The 26,558-nt window shown below is 40.0% G+C and overlaps 1 protein-coding gene across 3 annotated transcripts in view; it reads left to right on the top strand.

The window, feature by feature from the left end:
• Positions 1-26,558, top strand: part of tafa5a (TAFA chemokine like family member 5a) — a 103,081-nt gene that overhangs the window by 62,011 nt on the left and 14,512 nt on the right. The window lies entirely within an intron of this gene.

The following is a 26,558-nucleotide window of genomic DNA, read 5'->3' as shown; positions in this document are numbered from 1 at the left end:
ATCATTTTTAAAAGTGACTGAATTCCGCAACAGCAGATGGACTCATACTTCATGGAATAGTGACACTATTTGTTTTGATAAAGAGTTGTTTCGCATTATGATTGTTGGAGCTTAAATAATGACTTAATTAATCATTTAGTTGATTAACAGAAAACGTGTTGTTGATGTTTTGACACTCAATCTATCTCTCATGCATTTTTTTAACATTTGTCACTATTTTATCACATTTTATCCACCAAATAATTCATTTTGTAACATATTTGCAGATAATGATGCCAAACAATTTAATTTGCAATAGAAATGTACGCAAAGATGCCATGTCATCATTCCCCTAATTGAATTTGATTACACTTCTAATCTATACAAGTGGAAGCCATTAAGTTAATTCATCACAAGTGATTATTTTACATGGATACATGGTAACGTTTTGTCTGCTGTTTTCAGCTGCGTGACATTTGAAAGGTGGAAAGGTTTTTTTAAGTTTCAAGTAGGTACAGTGATACTTAAATTCTGTTCTGTCATAAAAAAATGACGATGAACATGACATTTGAGAGGGATTCAATGTTTTCCTTTGGAAACACTGCTTCCCCGGTCTGTGCACTCAGGCTTAGCCCTATGAAGAACAATCTTGACTTGTGGACATGGCTGCATGTCCACCTTCATCATGGAGTCACTTTGCTGTCCTTACGCATGACTCAGCGGCCAGTGAGTAGGTTTAATGGTTGATGCATAAATCCACAGTATCCTGGTCATATCAGAGAGGTTTTTGTTATGTGCAATACTACCCTGTGAAGAAAGCTATAGGCTTAGCTGACTTTTTAGAGCCCTACACAGGTGGATGGAGGTTTTTGACATTTGCAGTGCATTCTAGTATCTGAGGTAAAAACATACTTATTATTATTTTTTTTGTCATTATATGGATATACTATAGAGAACACCATACCGTAGTATAGTCATGAACTTGGGGCAAGGCAAGGAGAGTTTATTTTTGTACCTATTATACAAAGCTATTGCCCGTGCTGAAAAAAATCCATTAAAACACAAAAGGAAAGGTGTATAAAACATTGAAATACAAATAAAAACATTTCATAGAAATAAAAAAGATGAATATTCAGAAATACATAATTATAAAATGATAATGTTAATTTGGGCTTTGGGGAAACTTATCAGACTACCAGATTACCTTAGAGGCCAAGAGGAAACAACAAACTGCTTTTATAATTTAAACATTTTCTTTTTTAAATGACTTCCCTAAAAACACAACCTTTTATACAATGTCATGTTTTTAAATATTAAAAATAAGGAACTTCAAATCTTATAAGGAGGTTTTTTGGACAAAACAACAAATAGGCATTAAGTCATATTTAGAAAAACCCTGCATCAGTGGCTCTGTGTTTTTCTTTTGCACTGCTGCCTTCAGCCAGGAGCACTGGGATTGAATTTCAACCTGTTTGAGGTCTGCTGGGTTTACCCTGAGTCTTGGTAATTACTCCTACACCTGAAAGACATGCAAGTCGATTGGACACTGTAAAGTAGATCACTCATAGATCTGAATGAATTAGTACTACTAATTGCCAATGGGTGTATGTGTAGTGTTGCATTGCAGTTACACAGTGATTATGAACCACTTTAAAGGAGAATTGACAATGTTACTGTAAAAACAAAAATGCATTTTAAAATGAACACATCCACATGTCACAAACTGCCATGGAATTTGTGTCTTTTGTCCCAACTGCAGATGCGTGCATATATATTTACACAGAGGCACCACTGTGAATGCACATTTTAATGTCCGATAGTCATTTACTATTTCCTCCCCTATAGTCACTTTGTTCCCACTACAAACGACAGACAGCCACACTTTTATTGCTGTTCATGTTACAATATCCCACAGCTGGATATTATTGCCATGCAAATCTGAGATGCTTGTCTCCAGAAATGCAATCATATTTGTTTATTCCGACTCTTTGGGGACATCATCAGAGAGCAAAAGCCAGAGAGAAAGCTGACATAAAAGACCCCAAAGGCCACAAATGGGATTTCAATCAGTTTTAATCTACTTGAGTCCTTGAGGTCTGGCTCTTTGCTTTAATATGCCTTTATCTTGGCCGACACGATCAGTGTCCTTCATGCTTCAGGCTGCGCGTCTCATGCATGCAGGATAATCCAGAGCTCCATCAGCTGACACACCTGCCTTCCAGGACAGTATGTTGTGATGAAAAAAACAAATAGAGCGTTAGTGCTGTTGATCCTAGAGAGTAACCTTTTTTTGTTGTGCATTCCCTTTCTTCCAGTTGCCATTTGTGTGTTTACTGCTTTGGGGAGGTACAATGGGACAAGGTACAAGGATATTTCCATATACGGTTAAAATAAGCCTTCTGTAGCTGTGCTTTTTGATGCATTTGTCCACGAGGAAATGGGGCTGGAAGAAAAGACTGCAAAACCTTCCCCAAAAACATGAGATTATTTTTTTTTAATACTTTTTTTCTTTTTTTTGCTTTCTCTTTCCCTAACAAAAGCTCTTAACTTAACCAAAGAGTCTGAATAAACAAATATGATTCTTCCTCTTTGTTTGAACTGTATGTCTTCAATGGCTCTAAATGAGGGCTATATTTTAGCCCAGTGCTGCATAAGGTCAGTGTTTGCGGCGGCGACAGTGAGGTCCCGCCTGAGGTGAAGTTATTTGTGCATAAACAAAAACAAAAATGATGCTGACGTTGATGAAAGCCTCCAAGGTGACCAGTTTTAAGAGGGCTCTAGCCTACGGATACATTTTTTAGTCAGTGCATGCACATTCTTGTGTCAAAATAAGAAATAATTAAACACTAACACATATTGGTGGGAGTATAATAGGGAACTGGAGTCAAAGGGAAACTTAAAATGTCACACACCTCCTGTGCTCCCCACTTATGCTCACACCTGAGCTGCTAAATGAGCGTGACTTCTGGGTGGCGGTAGCATAGTGGGAATCTGGCACATGCCACTCACAGTGTAACAATACAAAGTTGTCCAAGTTTCAGTCTAAACAGATTTGGTCTCTTCATACTTCTTGAATTCTTTGATAACATGTATAACATTGTATGATCACTGAACCAGCAAACAGTTGCTTATATACATCATTTAATCCAATATTCCCCCTCTTTTTGCTTCATCTTGGTCTCCACCAACTCCTGAAGGAAATATCTGTCTCTAAGTGTTCCAATACGTTTAGCCGTGGATCCTTAAGGTTAGTAGGTAGTGCAAAGTGGGTTTTTAGGGAACTGCTTTCAATTGCTTTTAAAACTATGCTATCTGAGCGGAGCTAAAACAGTATAATTGCGGGTTTGAAAGCAAAAGCAATGAGCTTAAAGATGCAAAGACATCTCACAGATACAAGATATTACATTTCTAAGAGGTCAAAGGCATGCAATTTATTTTTTATATATTTCAGATGAACCCGCCCTACGCAGGAATTTGCTTCGTTTCAACAATTTACAGCAATAAACGTTCACAGTAATAAAAAGCCAACAATAACAAACAAGCTTTTTTTGTTACGTTTGATGCAGACGATCATTTTGGGAGCTTTGGAAGCGTGTTTTCACTATCTGGTTTTGTTACGTTTACTCATGTAAATATCTCTGAGTAACTTCCACCTGTGCTGACTCTTTTCTGGCGCTCTCTTTTTTCTTGTCATGTTGTCTTGTCGTCCATTGTCTAACTGTCTGACCTTATGCGCCCACCGCCAAGTCAAATTCCTTGTATGTCTGACATATTTCGGTAATTAATGTTTCCTGATTCCTGACAAGCAGCTTGCGTTGTCATCTCTGCAAAGCTGCATTCTAAACCACCGAACTGCCCCTCATCTAGATATTGGATGCACATCCCTGCCAGGCTTGCGTATACGAATTGTTCCACTGAATCAGACAGTGATATAGACAATGCGTCAGGCTTAGTCTCGGGGCTATTAGACAGCACCATAGCTCCAATCACACTGCATCAGCCCACTGGTTTGATTTGACGCAGGGAGGAGCAGAGGGCGAAACACGTCATGTCGGCTCCGGCAGCCGGTTGGCGAGCCAGCCGCTGCCACGGCGCTGTCCAGAGGGACCAGGACCTGGAAACATTGTCTGGTGGGGATATCTTGAGTGTCGCTTTTCTCATATTATTGGCCCTCTCCTTTCTGGCACACAAATATTTAGTGCATCCTGAAGACGAATGGCCGTGTCCTCAGACTTGTCAAAGGGAGGGGAGTGGGCGGAGGGGCAGGTAGATGGGGGCAGCAGCCAGAGGTGGCGTTGCTTCTCCCTGGGTGTGCTGGTTTGGAGGCTGCAGCCTGTAAACTAGATCGCGACACAAATCACATGGTGCTTTTAACAATAGAGGTCACACTGAGGATACACAACCTAGGTGTAGTTTGCATTTATTTTTATCCTCATTCCCACTTGCGCTGTCCACATATGTTTCCACCAAAGAAAGATCAGTAATAATAATAATATGCAGTAATAAAAAAACTTCAGTTGCAGTTTGATAACCTTAATCACAGGCTGCTTTTTTTTTAAATATACCGGTGTTTTTTGGGAAATTCAAGATAATTAATTGATGTATCCGTCAAAATCACATAGTGATTAGTTCAACTTTTTTTCATAGTCAGCTAACATGTAAGTTCTTCCCCACTTAATGTGGTGGGTGTTTTATTTACATCATTAAGAGGTATCCAATGATTTTTATATCAAAACAAAAAATTCAGTTAGAGTTTAGTAATTTCTGTGATTTTTATTCTTTTACGTTCTAGGACACATTTCCTAACACTGCTGTTTCTGCTATTCGTTTTAATGCATCAAGAACAATTCAAATATTCCGTTTTTTAGATCTCTGCTCTTCTTACACTCCCTGAACTGTCAAGTCATCGCCTTCACAAAGCAAAAGTCCCATAAAGTGCCTATGTGTATGTGGGTTTTGTCATTTCAGTAATTTCATTTGACATTTTTAGAAATATGAATGCGCTGCTCTTCTGACTGATATCAAACAGTTTATTTGTGGGTTTACACTCATAGAAATACTCAGCCGGCTTGTGCTCTGCAGTTCGACAAGCAGAAATATAATACAAAGAAAGCCTCTGTTTTCCCCGTAGGGTGAAAAAGCTGACGAGTGGTTTGCATTAACATGAAAATAATGCAAAGTGTCTCCGGCTTTCTTTCTGTGGCAGCGTTGCAGGAAGTTTTCCATCCATTAACCTTGCATTATGTTGCTTTATAGATCTCCTCCCTGATGGATTCCTCAGTAATACAAATTCATGTCAGGGTTCTTTCTTTTTCTTTAATAGCTGTTTTATCATTAGACAAAGACATAAGTATACACTGAGTGGATAATACTACAGACTTTCACTCAAATCCCAAATCAAAGACATTGAGGTTTAAATTTGTTTTAAAAGTCTCATTTATATACTTGTACTTATAAACATGTCGGTAATGTAATCCTTGAAAGTGTATCCACTTTGCTGCACAGACTTTAAATTGCTGATAATTGACCTACCCTACGTCATCATATCTTACTTTGATGCACGCAATATCTTTTGCAATACCAGATCGTTGATTTAGTTAAAGATTCATGAGTAGCATGCTGGATCTGTGTCTGCAGGAGTTGTTCCCATTTGCATATATTGACTGCAAATATTGAATATCCCTGCTTATACTGTACAGCTCACACAGATGCCATGGTGCATTCAGAAGAGCCATTATGCTCGTTCTTAATGAACCGGCATTATCCACGCATCCCTTTTGCCTGGAACCCATTGCACTCTGCGATCATAAATCTACGGGCACACGGTGATGAAGTGGACCCAGGTGTTCCAAGGTTTTGAGTTGACGATAACGTCGGGGTTTATTGATGCCCCGTTGTTGTGCATCTTGCTCTCTTGTGTTTTATTATAATTAATTTGCTTCTAATTACAGACCAGTGAAGATATCTTGAAAAGGGCTTGATATGAAGAAGAATATGTTAATATAATGAAAGAAGCAGTTAAAACAGAAAGCTGGTAGAAGCACTTGTGAGTCTATGGAAAATTTGCTCTGGAGAAAGTGTGTGGGGGGGGGGTAAATCATTCATAAATAATTCCCGTTGAATTCAGCGCTGATTTAATGCCAAATAGTTGAGCTGAAGATCAACTCTGCACTAAGTGTTCATGAAGAGCGATGTTGGCTCGGTAGATTGACTTCATATGCTGCGTCTGGCTTTTAAATGAGCCTTCGGGCCCTTGTGTTGAAGTATAACAGAGCGGCGTTCTGTGCAAGGCCAGCACACCAATCACTTGGTGAGCCCATCAGTCACCCCAACATCTCAGCCGCATAAATCCTCCACAGCTAATACGTCTCTGCTCTACTGTCACTCATTCCCGCCTTGTCTTCTACATCCTCGCGGAACACACCTGCACACACACACACACACACACACACACACACACACACACACACACACACCACATGGAGTTGCAGTAAAACTTGAAGAGGAAACCAAAAAAAATACTATATATGTATGAATACATTAACAAGGCACCTTCTCTCTCTATTTTGCTTTTATAGTCCCTTTTATAGCATTTCTTGTTCTCTCTTTACATCTTCGTCATGGCCACATCTTCAGTAGTTTAAGGTTAGCAGGGAGGCAGACGCAACCTTTTCGGCTCTGCGCAGCGCCGCCGGCCTTCCCCGAGCCGCCTGGCGGCTGTCCCCCACGTTTCCCACAGGTCCGCTTGCAGGCGCTGCGGTGGTCGATGGCCCATGCGCTGAGTTGCTGCACCTCGCTGGTCTAATTGGAACTGAAAAGTTCCTCCGCCGTGAAGGCATGTCCAAGTGGCTATGTCGGCTCGCGGAGCTGCGGGCTACGAACAATTAATTAATACTTAGTGCTTCTGCAGACCCCCTCAGGGCCAAGGATGCAATTTAGAGCAAGAGGGAGGGCGTCAAGTGAGTCTGTCATCTGATTATTGCTTAAACATTGTGATTGCATGAAGCTTGAACAATTTCTCAATAATATCTCCTTTTCTTACATAATTAATGTAATGTGTGAAATTTTTTTTTTCAGTATTTATTTAAATTACTGTTATATTTACTGTTATAATATATTATGGAGAAAAAAAATAAAAGTTCAACGAAAATCTTCAACGAGAATATTTAATGACTAAAATGCTGCTGTTGTTTCCAGTAACTTCTCTTATACAGGACACTTCATATAACAATTTTATATATTTTAGACTAGATTAATGTACAAACTGGAAATAAATAGAGGATACTATGTGCCTTCTAATGATTTCCTTAAATTCAACTGTAAAAAAGAAAAAACATGTAATATGTACTGTAATAAAGACAGTCTTTGTATAATTGTCGTTGTGTGACAACAGAACGGTAGAACGCTGGATTGTAAAGCGTCTTTTTATTGAAAGTTCTCGATGGAAGCTCAGGCGAGTTGAGCCAATCATCACCTGAGTCCTCTGCTGTGGTCAGAGGGGCTGCCAACGAGGGCTGTGAATGTTCACTCATTCACTCACTCTTTCACAGCTCTGATCCAACCCACATGAGCCCATCTGGCACCGAGAGAGAAAGTGCTCTCCCTCCTTAACCCTCATCTCTCATGAGGTGCTCATTCCATATGATGAGTGTCGAAGCCCTGCAGCGTACAGTCTCCTTCACTCTCCTGCCACCACTTATCTCCTTTAATCTTTTGATTACAGATACTTTTTTTTTGTTTAAGAGCCAAAAGGAATCAGATGGTCCGGGCCCTTTTGTTCTTCCATGCGTATACTGTATGGGAGAACGTACGTATGGATGCAGAGGACACAATGTGACAGACCAATAACACGATACCACAGCTCAGCCGGGAGTCCAGGATCTAGACTGTGAGGGGAAAGTCGATGGGAAATTGGAACAGGGGAGGGGGATCGGCACTGGTCTTTAATTTTACTGTGTCAGATCACTAGCAAAAAAAACACCGGAATAAAAGAACCTCATAGCCTATCAAGCTATTGAAGCTAGGGAGGACAGTTTATTTTAGACTACTTTTGGCAAAAATTCCATTCAGCACCACATGATTCCACAGCTGAATGTCCTGCAGAAAAAGCTGCCATTTCCACATTTGCAACAACTGCCTATACTCCAATAATATAATACAATATCTACAAATGCGTGCGTAGGGCTGTTGTTTCAAATTCTACAATTTGCAAATAACTGCTCACACCAATCAAATTAAACTATGCCCAAAGGTTAATGTGGTTATTGTGCCCAATGACGTTCCGAATGAACAGCTTTAAGATCGCGTCGGCTAATTTTCAGCACACTTGGATGTGCCCTGCGTGATGCCCCACTAGGATGCAATTTGGTGGACTGTAGATGTAAATAAAACACGATTGTGATTATTCTTTATCCTCCTCATTAAAGCAGCAGAGGAACAGCTGCACCAGTACACTGGGCCACTAAAAAAGGGAGGCACTCTATTGTGACTGAAATGATAAAATGCATAATTAGGTAGTCAATGTTGTGCTCCATCTCTCGCTCTTCCCTTCGCTCTGTCTTGTGCTGATAGGTGCGACTCTCTGTGTTTCCTCTACCATTTCCAGAAATGATGTTGCTCATTAATGCAATGAAATTTCAGGGTAGCGCCCTATCTCTTTCTTGCTGCCGCATTTTGTCGCTGGTAATTTACCTTTATTGGCTGGTAGAGCGGTTTTCATCTAAACATGGCTTCATTTAATAATGTATGCGCCTTGTTGTTGTGTACTGTTCCCAAACCCCACCTGTAATTGCTGTGCAGCTGGGTTCACTCGACCGGATGGATGCACCAGCTGAATGCGAGGACTCGGCGTGGAAGTCGGAAGGCAAATGGAGAGAAGGGGGGAAATAAGCAGAGGAGCAGATGGTTCTGTGGGCTTTGTCTTGATCTGAAGGCCTCTGAAAAAGGACTATGTATGAAATGAAACCCATCAGTTACATGCATTGTTTCTGCTTAATGTTCTAAATATCAATCCCATTTTTAACAAGGTGCACACAAGATTATTTTCAGACTTTCAGTAATTTATATTATTGAGGATTTTATGGGTGGTCCCTGATTATGATGCACGCTGGCCACGCTTTCCTGGACTGCCAGGAAAGCTGGTCACCTAAAGCCATCAGGCTCCTTCTACCCTTCTACCTTCATTTTAGACTCAGCGGAATGATCTGCGTCCTTGGTCTGTTGAGTAGGTGCTCGCACTCGAAATGAGAGGTGAAGCCACGGGGGGGGGGGGGCTACTGAATATTGGACTATTGGACTCCCTGTTAGTTACGCTCAGGCTTTTTTTTTTTGAGACGGACAGCCGCGCCAGGCGAATAAGTGTGTGGACTTGGTCGCTCAATCTACTGAGACAGATTATTAAACCATGCTCTAGCTCAATTACCTAGCACTTGTTATCTATTGTCTCGCAAGGTTGGAAATAAATATGAAAATCCAATCTCTATGGAAAAACAAAACAATTTTCGTACCCCGCACTGAAATAGAGGTGTGGAAAACCAACGGTTTAGTTTAACCGGTGTATGGTGTCCGGGGTCTGTGGGACACGTTTTTATTTATTATCAAAACAAAAATTATATAATTCATTGTTTTTCAAACAGACTTATTGGCCTTGGCTCATTATCTGCGAAATATATATATATATATATATATATATATATATCAGACCACATTTTCATTCACTGCACACTGTAACCCCCCTTTTATATTACATACATGTTGATGGCTCACGGAGCAAATGAAAGTGTGGTAATTGTAGATATTGTATACCTTCAGTCTTACAAGTATACGCCGGGAAAGCTGATGGAGGATGAAATAAATCCAGCAATGAGAGTTGTCCTGGACATGGCTCAGGGACTCGGTGGACACATCATGTGACATTTCTTTTACATCGTGCAAGCTGGAACACACGTTCCTAAAGACGAAACTGACTGTCAGGAACCATGAGGAAAAAGAGCCCTGAGCTCCAAAATATTAACTTTATTAATTTGCTGTTTAATGGGATGAAGCAAACATTTGTTGGGTATTTTAATATAAGATTGTTTGGTTGTGTTGAATTGATTGGTCCAACAGACCCACAACATCGGCTGAGTAACACAAAATTAATACCATACATGGGTTAAGAGAAAATCAGTGCAGTTACTGGTCCATACCACATGTGAATTAGCAATATAGAATTCTGTATGGATTACTCAAACAAAATTGAATATTTAATCTAGTGGTCTTTACAGTCCTGGTGGTGATGGTGCCAGTCTGCCTCGAGTCTTCGCTAAGCTAATCGGCTGGTGCCTCCAGCTACATATTGGGAGTACAAACATGAGAGTAATCTCCCGTTTCTCACTCTACTCTTGTCAAAGAAGAGAAACACTCACTCTGATATGCATTTTTGTGTTGTTTGAGTCTGCTTTGGTTTATACATGCCCTGCGTCCTTATCTGTGCCGTGTATCTGAGTGTGGGTGTGTGTGCTGTCCTTAAACCCGACTGCCGCCACCCTTCGCTCTCGTGTAATTGTTTTTACGAAGCTCCGCAAGGAGGATTGTGGTCACAGTTGTTTTTGTCCTTGGGTTGGAGCCTCACTGGTTTACCTTGCCAGTAATAAAAAAATAAAAATAAAAAAAAGCCACACCTTCTGTTAAGTGTGCATGCATATAAAAAAAAAGTGTGTGCACTTGAGTGTGTCCCTCAGTGGGGGACGGACTTTATTATCTGCCCCCTTCACTCTATCCTGTCCAGGGGAACTTTTTAATCTCTCTCTCATTAAAAATGCACGTAAATAAAACCAGAAGTACTATTGAGCCCTGCCCACCCCTGTGCTCCCTCTTCACCGTCCTGCAATTTTGATAAGAGTCTGTTATGGGGGATCACATGGCAACAACAATATTAGTATGGTGGTGACAGGCATATGGAGGCAAGATGATTCTTGGATCAAAATACAGAAAAATGAACACAGAATGTGACTCCCACACCAAGAGGGGGGATAAATCATATGTGGACTAATGCAGTGTCTCTCTCTCTTATAGATTTTGTTCCCTCTCGTTGTTCGACTCACTTTATCTGATTTGGTTAAGTACAAAGTGTCCTTTTGTATTAATAGTCTGCTCAGAGAGGTTAGTGGGAAAGGAAAGCCATTTTCTCCACAGGTATCACAATGTCACTGTGGAGAAATGCAGTGGACGTTATCTCACTTATGTAAGTGGGATGACTGTATTGGATGCTTCAACAATGTATGTTTCCTGGATTTATTGTGGATTCATGTTTACTTACGTGGTCCACAGCTTACTAAAGTGCACACACAGAAGAATAAACTACTCGCAGTAGTTCACTGCTTTTAAAATGATTGAATCTGCACTTTCCATCCTAGCAACAGAGCTGTCATCTTAACGAGGTCATTTTCTGATTATTATGTTTTTTAGCCTTTGTGTATATTTTAGGAGGGATATTATCATTAGCGCACAACTTTTGTCTAGTTTATGTTTATAATAATTCCTCTTTTTTTAGAAATGCAAAGCAAAGGCCAAGTAGGATATACATAATTTAGAGGGGATTTTAAGCACAGTCAGTGAATAAATAAAATAACCACATGGATTGTTGTGAATATGAATTGTCTATATACATTTGAAACGTGAGTACACAGCAAAGAATTTTAGGAAAAAAGAAATGTTTCACACTGAAATCACCGTTATTATTTTAAAGCCAGACTTACTGATTTTCAATCAGTTAATTATTGTAAAATATATATAAATATATATTTATGAATTGCTTGCTCAGTAGAGTATCAATAATTAAAGGCTAACTGGAATCTTAGCTTTTATCAAAACTCATGTGGTTTGGGCTACTCCAGAGCTTCCATTTAAATGTATTCATTTAAAACAGTAAAATTCTTTGCTACTTACTTGCAGAGTGCTGTATCACCATTTAGTAGTTAGTATGTACATTCTTAATCATGTATGAAATGGTTAGTTTTAATACATGAAACCATTATTCTCAACTTCTCTCCTCTGCTGTTACAGTATTAACAAAGCAACTTTCCTCCACTCTTGCACATGCTTGCCAATTTGATTCCAATTTGTTCCCTTTTGTCGCAAGTAATCCAGTAAATGCAGTAATCCACATAATTAGCCATGTCTGTCTGCATGGGTCTGATTAATTCCATTATCTTATTTGTCCATCGTGATACTAGTGTGGATTGAAGATCTCCAGACATCACTTTGAACATGCATACATGGAGATAAGTCAACACATGCAAACTAGAGAGGAAACAGCCGTGCGGCTATGCAAGGACAGACTGGACACAGGGTCAACGGACAGTTAAAGGAGAGGCCAATGCAAGGATAAGTTGTGTGAACTTGGATTTATAACAATACACAATCAGTGTGGGTGTGTGTTTGTCATAGCAATTACCTGGATGCCAACAGGTTGTGACTTCCTATAAATGAAACAACGTGGGCTTTAAGTAAGGCCCATTTTGTACAATAATGCATTTACATTTTGAAACCTATTTTGTGTGTACTTGCAAACACAAGCTAATAAGTTCAGTTACCGCAAAGGCTTAACTGGGACCAACTTTTTTTTATCACTTAAGCACATCAAATCCAGTGGGCTAATAATTGTGTGCAGTCTATTAGCATTTTAAATCTTCCAACAAAGTTCAAACAAACAACTACAAAGCACTCAAAGCACACAAAAGTATTTTGGGAGGAACACAATTGAGAATTTCAGGTTCAACACATGGAGATATGGTTTGGTTTAAACACAACAGTCCCCCGAGAAGGAATTGTACAGAACCTAAAGAAAGGCAATCGTGATTGAATCATTGTTACCCCACTTATGTGCATTCACATTAAAACTGTCACGTGACCCGTGATGTGCTCTAAAGCCACAGGGGTTGGGAGCTCTGAACCCATGAAATGCTGCAACAGCTACCTTTTTTCCTGCCTGAAAAGTGGATAAACTGTGGTGTGATGGGACCAGGCTAGACTGATTTCAGGGTGCAAAGGCTACGTCCCAATTGATGGATGGAAGAGGAAGAAGTAAAGCCTCACATCAGGTGATTGTGTTTCATGCACACCTGCAGGCAAGCAAACCTTTCTCATCACAAATCCCGCTGAGTCTTAACTTAGATCACAAGTTTGGTCCCAAAGGCAACAACACTTTGTGTGAGCACCTACTGTGGATACAGCACTTTAAAGGCCACACTTGTTGAAAGGTGTTGTGTACCCGAATGGAGTTTTTACAAATACTATAATTATAGTTTCTGTTCACAGACGATTTCAAGTCTATGGTGTAATTGGTTCTAAGGTATAAATCCATGGTTTGTATCACAGCACAATGCATACGAAGTTTAATTGACAGGATGGAGGAATGAGAAAAAAAACTATTGAAAAACATTGATGCAACAAATGCCTGAAATTCCATTCTTATTGTCGAGCAAATATGCCAAGGTCAGAATTGTCTGTCTAGTTTTTTGAAATATTCCTCTGCTTTTTTTGTTTTTTAGAGGAATGGCAGCATCAAGCATTCCAATAAGCTCTCAAAAAGCCATCTCCACACTCTTTTAGTAAATGCGTGAAAAGTGAATCACGCTCACAAATCAGCTGTCAACCTCAACAAGTACAAGACAGCACAGACAAAGTATTCACCAAGCCCTGTGCAGGAAGAAGACGGATCAATAACTCTTGCATCTCCTCTTATCTAACTGTACCATTCTATGACTACATGTAACATTACCTGTAGAGAACCCCAATGCGCGTACACACACACACACATACACACACACACACACACGGAACTGGAACTTCTATTCTTTGCGTGTCGTAGTGCATGTATAAAATCTCCATTTCATACATCCACTACAACACGCTTAATATAATTTGAACATAAATTAAAGTCCAAACAAGAATAAAAAGAACAGGAATACACTCACAGAAACAAATATGTATATATTACTATATGGAGTCCAGCTGTGTATGAAGGAGCCAATGAGTCACTCAATTGCCCTACCCTTTCATCATTGGCACTAATTACTCTCATTAATATTAACTAGCTTATTTGCATGCCAACAAAATGGATTGTCGTAATGAGCCACGTATGCATGTTGGGGGCGGCAGCAGAGAGGATGAGAGATGAAGGTCACAGGAACTAAAAACAAAATAAATGCATTCATGCAGGAGTACACACTGCAGTTAGTTTGTCCATCCAATGTCCATTCCTTCAGTGTTGCATAATAATTGTAATGTTTAATTTTGTATCGATCGATAAACTAGCCTTCCAAGTAATAACGGTTTCATCGCCCTTCCAGCTGTCTCTTTTTTTTTTTTTTATTTGACCGGAACTTAATGATATTGGAAATTAGTGGTGACAATACTGTAATGTTGACGTGTTTGTGTCTTGTGTAAAAAACAAAAAAGAATTGCAGACTTATCTGTCCATCTTGACACATCCCATCTATTGTTCTGTCTCTTTCCGTCTCTCTCTCACACACACAGTAAAATCTCTCCCTGTATATGCACTTGCAAGCACGCTCTTTGAAGCATAATACTGTCACCCATTCTTGTGAGACATTTCAAATTATGTTTAGTTTTTCAATAAATAAACCATTGTTGGATTTGGCATTTAAAAGCCTTTTGTTTAGGCGGTTCATAATCCATTATTATCGGAATTGTATTCACAACTCTACCTCATATAGTTTTTTTAATGGGACTTTACTGGTTTCCGAAAAAGTGGTTCAATAATTCTACAACTATCACCTCTTTATTTTTTTTAAATACTCGATTTAAAGGACACATCATTTCACTGTAGCTAATTCCATTCTCCTGGGTTCGATATCTCCCTTTAAATGCAAGCCTTCATGCTAAAACCATGAAATGCCACTCCTGTTTAACAGGTCTTTTAGTGTAGACATCTTCATATTACTCTCATGATGATGATATTTGAGGATATAAATAAAATTAAAGGCATAAGTGTTATTAGTGTTGTTTCTACTAACCTATCAGAAGTCATCACAAACACAACAACAACAATATTTACAATTATAAGACAGACAGGTTTCACGAAAGCATTGCTAGGCTTAGGGATCACAAACCTCTGTCCCTGCAAGCTAGTATGACAGCTACAGTAAGTCATTTAGTGATTTCCACCTGGATGGAGATTTTCGCAGCAAGTGCAATTACTCAAGTAGCTAAGCAAATGGGAGAGAAAAGATATCCACCTCAGGAGTTGTAATAAAAGTTGCCAGGCCTTATGAAAAGAGGGAATGGAAGGAAGTGAGAGACACACCAAGCCTCCCTTGTACCTACATTCTCCCATGGTGCCGAGTTGTTTGGCTGCCTTTAAATTTGTCCAGGGACAAGGCGGTACAAGGTATAATCCACCTGCCAGTCCTGTTCAGCATCAGCAGCACTCTGGCAGGAACATTCTGCCCCCCACTTAAACACAAAATACCATCAGTGCGGAACAGTAGAAGCCATTCTCCTCTCCACTCTTTCTCCTCCTCTTCTTCCTCTCTGGATTACGAATGCATCACGGGGAAGCGACGTGGGTGGTGTAGAGAGACAGGGGAAGGAGGAAAACAACAGACAACGAATACAAAGATGCTTTCGAGGCAAAGCGAATATTAGTGACAGCGGGAAAGAGATAAAACGTAGGGAAAGGGATGATTAAGGAGAAGGAAGCCTTCCCCAGCATGCCAGCTTGCAGGGAGGCCCCAGGAGAGAGTTGAGAGTGATTGGTTCATTTGGTTTGGAAAAGTGGATCTCAACCCCCCCCCCAAAAAAAAAAAATGGTTTCCTTCCAAACCAAATGACGAATGAGCCATTGATTTGTTACAATCTCGGTGCTCAATGCCCCCCACATGATGGACCTCATAATGGCTGGGTCCCCTGGGTTTACCATTGGCCCCAGGCGCTTACTGACAGCTATCCTGGCCTCAGAACACCCACCACAGCACTCTATGTGGAGCCCGGTAGTTATGTCAAGCACACAGGTACTCTGCTTCGCGTGAAATGACAAACAAAGGGTACTCTGATAGGAACTTCCCCTGTGAAAAATAGCTCTAGTGGAAAACGAGCTCCTGTCGGTAATAGCCCCTCGTCTTCTTTCCCTACTCTCAGAAACACAATTGACATAGCTTACGCTCTGCAAATGTTTTGCCATTTTCAGCGCGCACAACTAAGATGTATGGATCACAACTTCCTGAATGTCTGCCTGTCCAAGCGCGACACATTTTTGGATCGACGCAGATTGTGGATGTACTGTAAAGGTGTCAGACAATCAACAATAGAGCCTCAGGCAGGCTTCCTGTGCCCAGACTCGTGACAAGCCAGAGGTTACTGGTTCCCTGACCTTTTGCTATTGATCCTCACTGATCCTTGGAAATGTCAAGGTTAAAAACTCCAAGGCTCGGCTACACTTGCTGAATACAGTGCCCACACACAAACATGCAAGGCAAAACAAACACTTTTACAAAAAAGAAGAGCAAGAGAGGGGTTTTTTTTCACCTAAATTGATTACAAAATGTAATTATAAGACAACATTGGTGTGTGTTGAGTACATCTAATTACTATAGTTATTGGTGTATTGCATGCTGTCTGTGGGTATGAAATTATTCATAAGCCTGGTAATCATCAGTCTATTCTTCCGTGTCTTCATAACAGCTCATCAATGGGCTCCTGCAAATGAGATTACTTTATTGCCCTTAAACCTTCATTTAGATCTTGTTTTCTTATTAGGTTATTACATGCAACAATTTTCTGAGCCAAAGGTAATGTCTCGGTATTTGCTAATATTTATATTACATTTTGGACATCACATCATCAAATATATAGCGGTGACAGATGTGTTCAGGCTATTTAATTGGGTAAAAGTACAACAATGTAGAAACTACTCTATTGCAAGTCATCCGTTCAAAAGGAATTTTCAGCCACTGATTAAACTTTAGCTCGACCCCCTGACGACGGCCTAAAATCTCTGGGGTTGCAAGATGATTAATGAGAGTGGATACAAGACGAAACAAGGTTCTTCTATGTACATTTTTCCCCTATATAAAATATTCTTGTGTATTACCTACAGCACAAAGAAAACGTCATGCGGAGGTAAAAATCCATCAAAATTGGGAGAAGGGAAAGTTCCAAAGTTAATCTAAACGTAGCAGTGTTTTGCAACAGAAAAAAACAGAAAGAAAGAAGATAGAATCAAAAGTAAAGGCAGATTGGCGAGATTTTGATCTGTAATTCAGCACTTTTCTGGCAAGGAGTGGGCGTGCGGGTGCAGGGATTGTGTAGGAGTGAGAACCAGATTGCTTCATGATGCGGCTGCAATGCCAGGATGGGAGGAAATGACATCAGACATCGCTGCAGAGGTGCTGCGATTAGGAAGTGAAGAAGAGAAGAGCAAGGGATAGCAAGTAATGGGACAAGTATGGGGGTGAGGGAGGAGAGGGGGTGGGGGGGTGGTGGGGGGGCTGGAGGATGGATACAGAGTTCAGCCAAGCAGTACTCTAAATACATAACTAATGTTCCTTGCGGTGCAACTAGAGTCCCGGCTCATTTATTGTCTCAATAAAGCTTGTCTGACGGCCTCTGCTTTGGTTATCAGTCACAGAGCCGTCTTAACTGGGTCAAGACCGTTGGGGTGGGGATGGAGAGGGAAAGGGGGGGGGGGGAGCTCAACCTCCCTCTCGCTCTCTTTCTCTCCCTGTCTTCAGAGCAGCGGTGGTGGAAGAAAGCACAGCTGGGGCCCCGCTATCGCTCACACGTAACGTGGAGAGGTCTTGGAAATCTTAGCACAGCACCAGCACAGAAATGCACACATGCTTCCGATTGAAGGTGTCCTCGTCTTCAAAACTTTCTAAGAATTTTAAGGGTTGACAATTACACGTGCAGAGGCACAGAAATGACCATCCTTGCAAGTTCATAAATGCTGCTTTTTCTTATTAAGTAACATAAATAAGAATAAGCAATATTTTTCTCTGTCCTATTCCTTGCGAGCCTTTGTCCCAAAAAGGGAAGGGAAAAAAAGGTGCAATTTTGAACAGTACACTCAGAGGCAGCGTTAAATCAAACAACAACACCTTGAGTGCTGTGGAACACAGAAAGTTAGAAATAAAGAGAGAGATTACAGAGATTACTTTAAAAAATACAAAAGAAATACAGCTACTAAAACTATTTAACTTCCAACTACCAGTGCAGGCATTCAATGGTGCATGCATGTGTCACCAATATTCAATATTTGAGCAAAAGAAATAGAAGAAGATCATGTCTAATAACTATATAAACCGTAACTAAAATAAAAACATTCAATAAATAAAGTTCAAGAGGTGCAAACCAGCAAAAGTATGAATGCTGGCTCTACTGTTTGTAGAGCCAGCATTCATAGACCCCTCCTCCACCCGGCCCAATGACCATAGAAGCGCACACACCGGAAGTGAAAGCTAACCGCAGATTCACCCTCGTGTTGGAGCGAGCTTTGTCTGCTTGGCATTTTGCCTCACTATATTTGCATTTTTAAGGACTGCTTGCGCCTGATTTGGTAGGTTCATTCTGGATGCTTGCTCGGGCGCGTGAGGGCTGCACAGACCCTGCCGAAACGCTGATGGCCAGAAAGTCGCACACAGTAAATAAAAACAATTTAAATAAAAACAGGCAGAAGGCTTTGTCACTGCAGATAGAACCACCAACTAACACTTCTTGTTGATCTTGATAGAATTGTGATGATAGAGGCTGAATTTCTTTGTTACCTTCGAGTTGGTTTCTACGGAAATCCTAAAAAACGTTTAAAAAAAATAAAGGAAAAAAAAGTTTAAAAGTTCTAAAAGGGCCCGGATAGTGTATGCATTTTTGTTGCTGAATTTTATATATTATACATTTTTTTCATATTCTTGGGTCCTTATGTATATCACTACCAACAGAAAGAAAAAAAGGAATCGCATTGAAATATACAAGTTGTACCGGCTAAATGCTATAATAAATATAGCAAATAGAGGGTGTCACTTTGAGTGAAGGTTTAAGAGTAGGCTCTAAAGAATTCTTTAGCATTCTGTGTACTGCCCTGCTTTTTGAACAAATGGGAAAAAACTGAAGTATATGAGTAAACACCCCCTTCACTGCATAACATTCAAAATTTTGGTACAGGGTATTTTTTGCATTTTTTGTGCACATGTGCACATATTACTCACAAAAAAGACCAGAGAATAAAAATCACTAACCAGATTTAAGTGAAACCGAATAGTCAATGAAATAAATAAATAAATAACAGCAATGATTATGGTTTTATCTGCTTTGAGAGCTGTACTGAGTTTAATTACCATTCACGCTGTACTGCTGTTTTGCTAAATTGAATTTGTTTAGCAGGCTTTGTAAGGCAGCAAAAGGGAAATAAACAGATTTATGGGGAGCTCTGCCAAGTAAAAGGTTATGCATAATTTAAAGCGGATTAGTTTGGATGTAGGGGTCAATAAGGCTAAATAGACAAGAATCATCAACATCCAGGGAGGAAAAGGGGTGTCTTGAGGGTCCGGGCCTCACTAGCTGTACCAACAAATTCTTAACAGACACTAGGGCTCACTTACATGCATCCAGGAGCATGCATTTACTTACATTAACACACACACAAACCTATTCATACGTCTGTAGACACATGAGCAGTTAACAGAAGGCATGCAATAGAAACAAATTATATCAGTTTGTTTATTTCTGTCTGCAGCCTGGAGGCAGTGATGTACTTTAATCTAACTGTGTCACTATGTCATTTATCATCAACTTCAACATAGTCACCTTCATTACTGTTCAGCCCCATCACAATTGCAACTGTCATCATAACCCATCACAGCACCACACTACGCGGCCGTGCTTGTCCATTTGACAAATTTCCTCGCTCCTTCACTTGTTCACCCAGACGCTGATAATGGCAGTATAAGCAAACGTCGTTGTTTTGTTTTTTCTTGCTTATTTTAAGTGGCCTTTGTCAAATACCAGTTCGGTGTTGTCACATCAAGCGAAGCAGTAGGTCACCAAGAGGTTGAGATAAAAAATTTAAAAAAAACTGAAGATGGAATTTAAATGGTGATTGTGGCTGTATTTTTTCACTTTTTTTCACTTTAGTTTTGCGATACATTTTACATTTTGCGTGCCGTGTTAAAATAAAACACTTAATTTCTCAAGTTTTAAAGACAATCCAAATTTGGTCTTGAACAAGACCAAAAATATATATCATGCTATTCTGGCGGAATCGCGGTACATCCGTTTTTTTCAAGTCAACACATTCATTCATTGACTTCAAAAAGGACCGCCGGCCATTGGCCAGCGAGTTAGCGTGTTAGCGTGTTAGCACATCAGCTGTTGTGGCTCGTAGTGTTGCCACCAGAGGCAACACCAGCGGCTCGACAAACTTTGCAATAAAACAAAAAATGTCTGATCTAAAACCAAAAACAGCACATAGCTCCTCTCTTGGGCACAAGTCGTGTTGGTGGATCTCTGGGCTCCTTTTCAAGTAAGAGGTTTAACAAACTCTGAATCAAACCCTAAACTCTGAGTTGATTTACCCTGAGATGGGAAACTTGAGTTTTCCCTAAACTATCTAAAGTATCTTCTTGTTGTGATTATTAGTGTGACAAACTGTTCATGTGTCATAAATTGTTGTGTCGTGGTGTTTGTACCCCGTTAAGGAGCGATAGTTGTGGGTTATTAATTGTGTTTCTAAAAAAAATTCATACCGCAAAGGAAATGTGAAAATGGTATACCATCCAGCTAGGGTTGGGTATCGAGAATCGGGACTAGCTTTGCGATTTACACGGTATCGTTCAAAAGTTTAAAATTCGATTCCTAGTTTCGATTCTCAGTCCGCCGGCGCCGACCGGAAATAGAAACCGCTGAACACCAACGAAGAAGCGTCCACCGAAAGTGTTGGCATAACAGCGCGACCGAACATGGATAGCGTCCCGGTTGTTGCGAATTTGTGACGCATCAGACCAGTGTGCTGCTGATTCACTGCTGATGTGCTGGTGTCTCGGTAGGTACTAGTGTCAAATGATCTCTTTTCCGCAGACTCCTGTTTGCGTTGACATTTCCTGCTCTGGCTTACAGTGCCTTTGGGCTCTCCTTCTTTGTGTGTGTGTGTGTGTCTGGTGGACACACGTGCATGCGTGTGTGTACGTCCACGTATCAGGGGTTGCTGTTGGCATTCACCTGTGAGGAAATGTCAGAGCACATCTGCGACTGAACGATATCAGCAGTACCTAGTTGTCTGTACACAGACACATAGAGAGAGGGAAAATAAGCCCGCGGCAATCGCACACCACCAAAACTGCCAGTTATGCACCACAATAACACCAGGCATGCATGTGCAGAAATAAGGCCATTACGATTGGACGCAGCAATGTGGCAAATGAACTTCAATTTGCAGACTTTTTAACATGTGTAAGAGCAAAGGGAGACTGGTTGTGGAATGAATCTCAGGTTTTTCATAATAAAATGATTATATATTTATCAATATGTACACATTAAAGATATTACAATTGGAGAAAATGTGCGTTCAGGAGGTACCCCTTCAGCCATGCCCACGTTAGGCTAATCTTATGCAGTGAGAGCCGAAAACCATGCCGATTATTTTGTGCAGTATGAATTTTATTTTTTAAATGAATATTTCTGCATAATTGAGTCCATAAACAGTCTTGGAATTGAATAAATTGGGTATGACTAGAAGGCCTAGAGGATGATGTTTGTCCCAATAGTAGCTATCTAATTGATGTGACACCATTTTTAAAAACTTGACATTTCTGTATAAAATGACTGTTCTTACCTTCAAGTCATAATCAGAGCCTCATGACACTTTAAAGTCACTAACAACCAACCTAAAAAATTAGGGATCTGTGTTGTTAATTACATCAAAACAAAAATTGCTTGCTTTTTGGGAATATTTTACTACCCGTTTTCTTTTTCTTTATATATTCAAAAGGTTTGAAATAACATCGATAAAGGAGGTGTGGTACCGATACTCATCTTTTCACTACCTCAGAAGTGATAAATATGGTGGCAAAAGATCATAAGGTGATTCTTTCTTAAGCACACACACACACAACTTGAAACACCCCCACATGCATACTGTATGCACAGGCTGAGGTCTGGAAATGTCAGTCAGCACGCTATCTCATTATTTCTGCCTCTTAAAGTTTCATGAGTGCAGAGGAGCTATTTGGGACACAAATTCACTTAACCAAAAAAAACCCTGGCTTTTTAAAAAGGGCCTTGACAGCTTTTAGTGTGCAGATACTCATCAAGGGCGCCAAGCGGGTGGAATAATCTTATGAAAATCAGGCGCAACGCAATAGACTGGAAAGGAACAAGCATGAGAAGGCAAAGAGAGAGGAAGAAAGAAACAGCGAGGAGAAATAGAAGGCAGGAAAGTGTGGTCGTGAGGGAGGGCGGGATCGGGAAAAAACAAGACAAGTGAAAATTAGCGGAGATGAGCTGAGAGGGAAGAGAGAGCTGCTGGCTAATTACAAATCACAAGGATTTATTTCTTTGCATTCAAGGTTTTCCCTCTCACATTCATCCCAGCATCCTCCTAATTCCCGCCAGGCATGACTTAGGTTTAGGGAACGTAACTTACCATGGCCACCATAGTACAGTTAATTATCTAGATGGATCCGTTGGAGACATGGGAGAGGATTTCTGTGACAAAATAAAGTGTTTGATTGTTAATGGCACTGAGCCTTTTGTTTACTTTGTTGCAGAGAGACTATTCTGTGTCTCTGAGGGAGTGTTTTCATGCACAGTTCAAATGCTGGTTCCACAGGTATATTGGAATTAAGTGCCATACGAAACAAAAGCAGCAACACATTCAGAGGAAAGAGTTTTTTCGTGTTACCGGGAAATGTGCACACTGTTAGTAGGAAGACCTACTTAGGGAGACAATTCTTACATATTCAAAACAAAACAAAGTGAATTCGTTAAAAGGGTTTTGTACTTGTCATTACGGAGCTGAAGGAAAGCACGTTGACGCATTGCACATGCGTAGGTGGGCTGAAGTGCCAGCGAATCGACAAACAGTGCAAAGAAAATGCATGTGAATGCTAATAGCTTTTGGTTTTGTGCATCAGTAAGAGCTTAATTTTGCCATCTCATCTTTATTCACGATCTGATTGTCGTGAATAAAGAGCTATGTTGATTTGCTTCTGTCTGACGGCGGTTTGAACCTCGCAGAGAATCACACGGGCGAACTCATGTTGAGCAACCACAATAACCTAAGTGACACGAATACAACACTGTAGGAATCCTCTAGCCATCGATGAAATAAACAAAATAATGCGATGATACCTGCTTTCACAAATAGGTCCCACCCATGCCGTCCTTCACACACTGCTGACTGGCTCCCTGCAAAAGCCATATCTGATCTGTACACTTTTGAATCATCTCAGGACATTTTCGTATCGTTGCACCATCTCTTGAAGAGTATCGTACTGCATTTATTACACCAGATCTGCTCTGTCTTTAGGTGTACTTTCGCTCTTCCGTTCCCACTATCTGCCCTGCCTACAACTTGTTTCTCCCTCACACACATTGTTCTCCTGCTGTATCAGGCTTGGCACGGCATTAGGCAGAATTTATTAGGCCAAGATGCTGGCTGTTGACATGAGTGTGATCTACCATTTGCTGGGAAGATAAGTGTCCCATGGAGGGTGTAATAATGTTCTCCCCTCTCCACGCCTTATCTCCTGCTGATGAAACCAAGACTGATACCTTCCCATACACATAGCATCAAACCTGTATCTATATTTGGTCCACGCCTGCCTGTGCTCACTGGCGTGCTAGCGCTCGGCTGCCTGCATGTGTGGGTGCAGATTTAAGGGATATTTCTCTTCCACAATGACCTTGAATCTTATAAGTTTCAACATGAGCCAGTGGCCTCACACCAGCACATCAGTAATACGCTCGAATGGAAGCAGCTAGTGTCACTATTAGATGATATTGCCAGGAGATGAGTTAAGTGAGGGTGACTCAAATTCAAATGGGACAAATAAGGACCGCTTTTACTTGGCTTTCCTGTTTCTGGTTACTCATATGGGAAATCACAGTCATTTTTACCTGTTGGCAGAAAAGTCATTGTATCACTGATACAGTTTACAGAGAAATGGTGGAGAACAAATTCATTTGGAAACCTGCAACAAATTGTGTCTTCTGTCAAAGTTTTGTTTAATGTTACACACAATTGGTTCTAAACTTTACCTAAGAACCACTATGGCTGAATACTAAACCCCCACAATGCCAAAATACTTTTAAAATAAATGGCTTTTATTTGTCACTTGAGCAGTTTCCTCTAATAGCCTTATTCAGCCATTTCATTTAACCTTGATTTGTTTGAAATGAGTTTTAGGATATATTGAGCATATAGATGGATTGCAAAAAAAAGTTGATTTAGCTGCAGTAGTTTGAGAGGTTTATTTGGACTTTGACTCATTTGACTGTGAATTTGGGTCCTCACCACATCCACAAAGGCGCAAAGTACAGCGATTTGGTAAGAAGTAAACTTTCATGGTCTCAGGTTTTATTATTTGATACCTAAAAAGCATAGTTTCTATTAGGATCATTAAAATCATGTGTTTTGTTTTATAATGACCAAATCAATTTTAGGTAGATAAAATACATTCAAATGTATTATTATTTTACTGCAATATTTTGTTGGCCTTTTGTTGGGATTAGAAAAAGGTGTCAGTAACAAATCAACAACTCTTATTGTTGTTGTGGCTGACATGTCTGCAAACCATTTCCTATTAACAGATGCATAGCAGAGCATCCACATGGAGCTGTGTTTTTGGACAACAATGTCTGTCCAAATGTCTAAATGTAAACCGTTCAATATTGGCTCTCTGTTTTTGTCTTTACCCACTCCGTAGGAAACTATGTGGCTCTTAAACTGTGTTCATCAGCTAATCCATAACTTTATTGACTACTGTTTAGTGCCAATGTGTATAATTGAGCCTCGTTGATAAAAGCAGTTGCCTGGTGCCACTGGAAATGACGATGACAGTCGCTAAAAATACTAACATTTTCTCATCTTTTCTCAATATTTTATTTTTTTGCGTTCATGTTTTGAATTTTTTATCTGACAAGAACATTTGAAACTTCACGACAGCAACCTGATGCTTCGGTTATAATGGCCGTGTGGATGTATTAGTATTTTAGTAAAACTGGATGAGTTGCGTTCAAGGTGAAGCAGATAGAGAGTTACTACGTAAGAGATTAAGACCTCGCATTTATAGTATAGCTGTTTTACTGGTGTATCAGTCAAAAATGACATATCTAACACACATGCAGCGTGGAGCACAAACACATAATAGCATTCACTGCCTCATTACTATTATTCAGCTGACGTCGCAATACGTCTTCATCAGCTGAGGGTCACCCCGCTGGATGGTACTTTAGAAGCAAAACAACAGCAGTGAGTGAATAGTGAAGTGACCTTCCTGAGAATGTGATGAATTCACAGTAAGGCAATATATCAAAAAAGAAAGGGAAAAAAAATCTTGACAAACATCAGGCTATTACAACTCCCAGTTTCTTTTTTTCCACTTTCACATCGATGAATGGTGTGTTTTCAATATGTCCTCTAATTTGCTCTGCTGCTCTCTTGCTGTCCTTTACCTTTTACAAGGCCAAGTTCACATAATCTTTGCTACACTCCACTTACTGTCGCTGGGTGTAAATGAAGATTAGAAAGTTAGCAAATGGCCCTGGCATACTTCACACACAACCGCAGTACAAACCAGAAGTACATTTTTAATGAATATGTGATAAAATGTTAAAAAAAAAAGGATCAGAAAAGATGAGTGGTGTCAGGATGTGCTTGGGTGTTGGGGAAATAACCTTTTTCAAAAAGCATCTCAGGATAAGGATGAAGGAACCATTAAAGGATGTGTTAAACTTTGCTTGGGACTTAAGATGTGAAGCATGAAGGTAATTTTTTTTAATATTACATCAGTACTGCATTTGGAGCCTGTCTCAGTTCAGCTGTTTTTTCTGTATTTTTTATCTTGACTACGACATCGTGCACGGTCAAAAGCCGACGGCTTAAATGCTCAAATTAATTGAGTTCACAGAAATTGCAAGACAGCATTTGGATCTCTTTTCTTTAGGGGGTTTCACACAAAAAAGTAATGATAGGGTTGTTTTATTTATTGTCTCATGCTAATATCTTATTATAGAGGCATATTTAAGTTAATGATACTTTTAATGATACTTTTCACATATTTCAAGTAAGTGTCCTTTGAATATTAATTCTGCCATTCACATTTCCTCTAACTGCAGAAACAAGTACTTTCATGAATTATATCAGTATGTAAGTCAATAGTTTTAATAGCTTTTTCTAAATAGGATGCTGAAATTATTGAATATAATTGTAAATATGACTTTATGATTAAACCAACAACATGTCACGATTTTCATCAGAGTCAAAAAGCGTATTGTTTTGAATATTCTGAACAGTCACAAAGAAAACTTTCTAAAAACAGACACATTTAGCTTGGCCGCGTATTCTGTAAAGAATGTGTGCGGTA

The sequence above is a fragment of the Pungitius pungitius genome, chromosome 2, assembly GCF_949316345.1.
Source record: "Pungitius pungitius chromosome 2, fPunPun2.1, whole genome shotgun sequence".
Lineage (NCBI taxonomy): Eukaryota > Metazoa > Chordata > Actinopteri > Perciformes > Gasterosteidae > Pungitius > Pungitius pungitius.
Note: the sequence above shows the minus strand (reverse complement) of the source record. Positions and strands in the feature narration are given on the sequence as shown.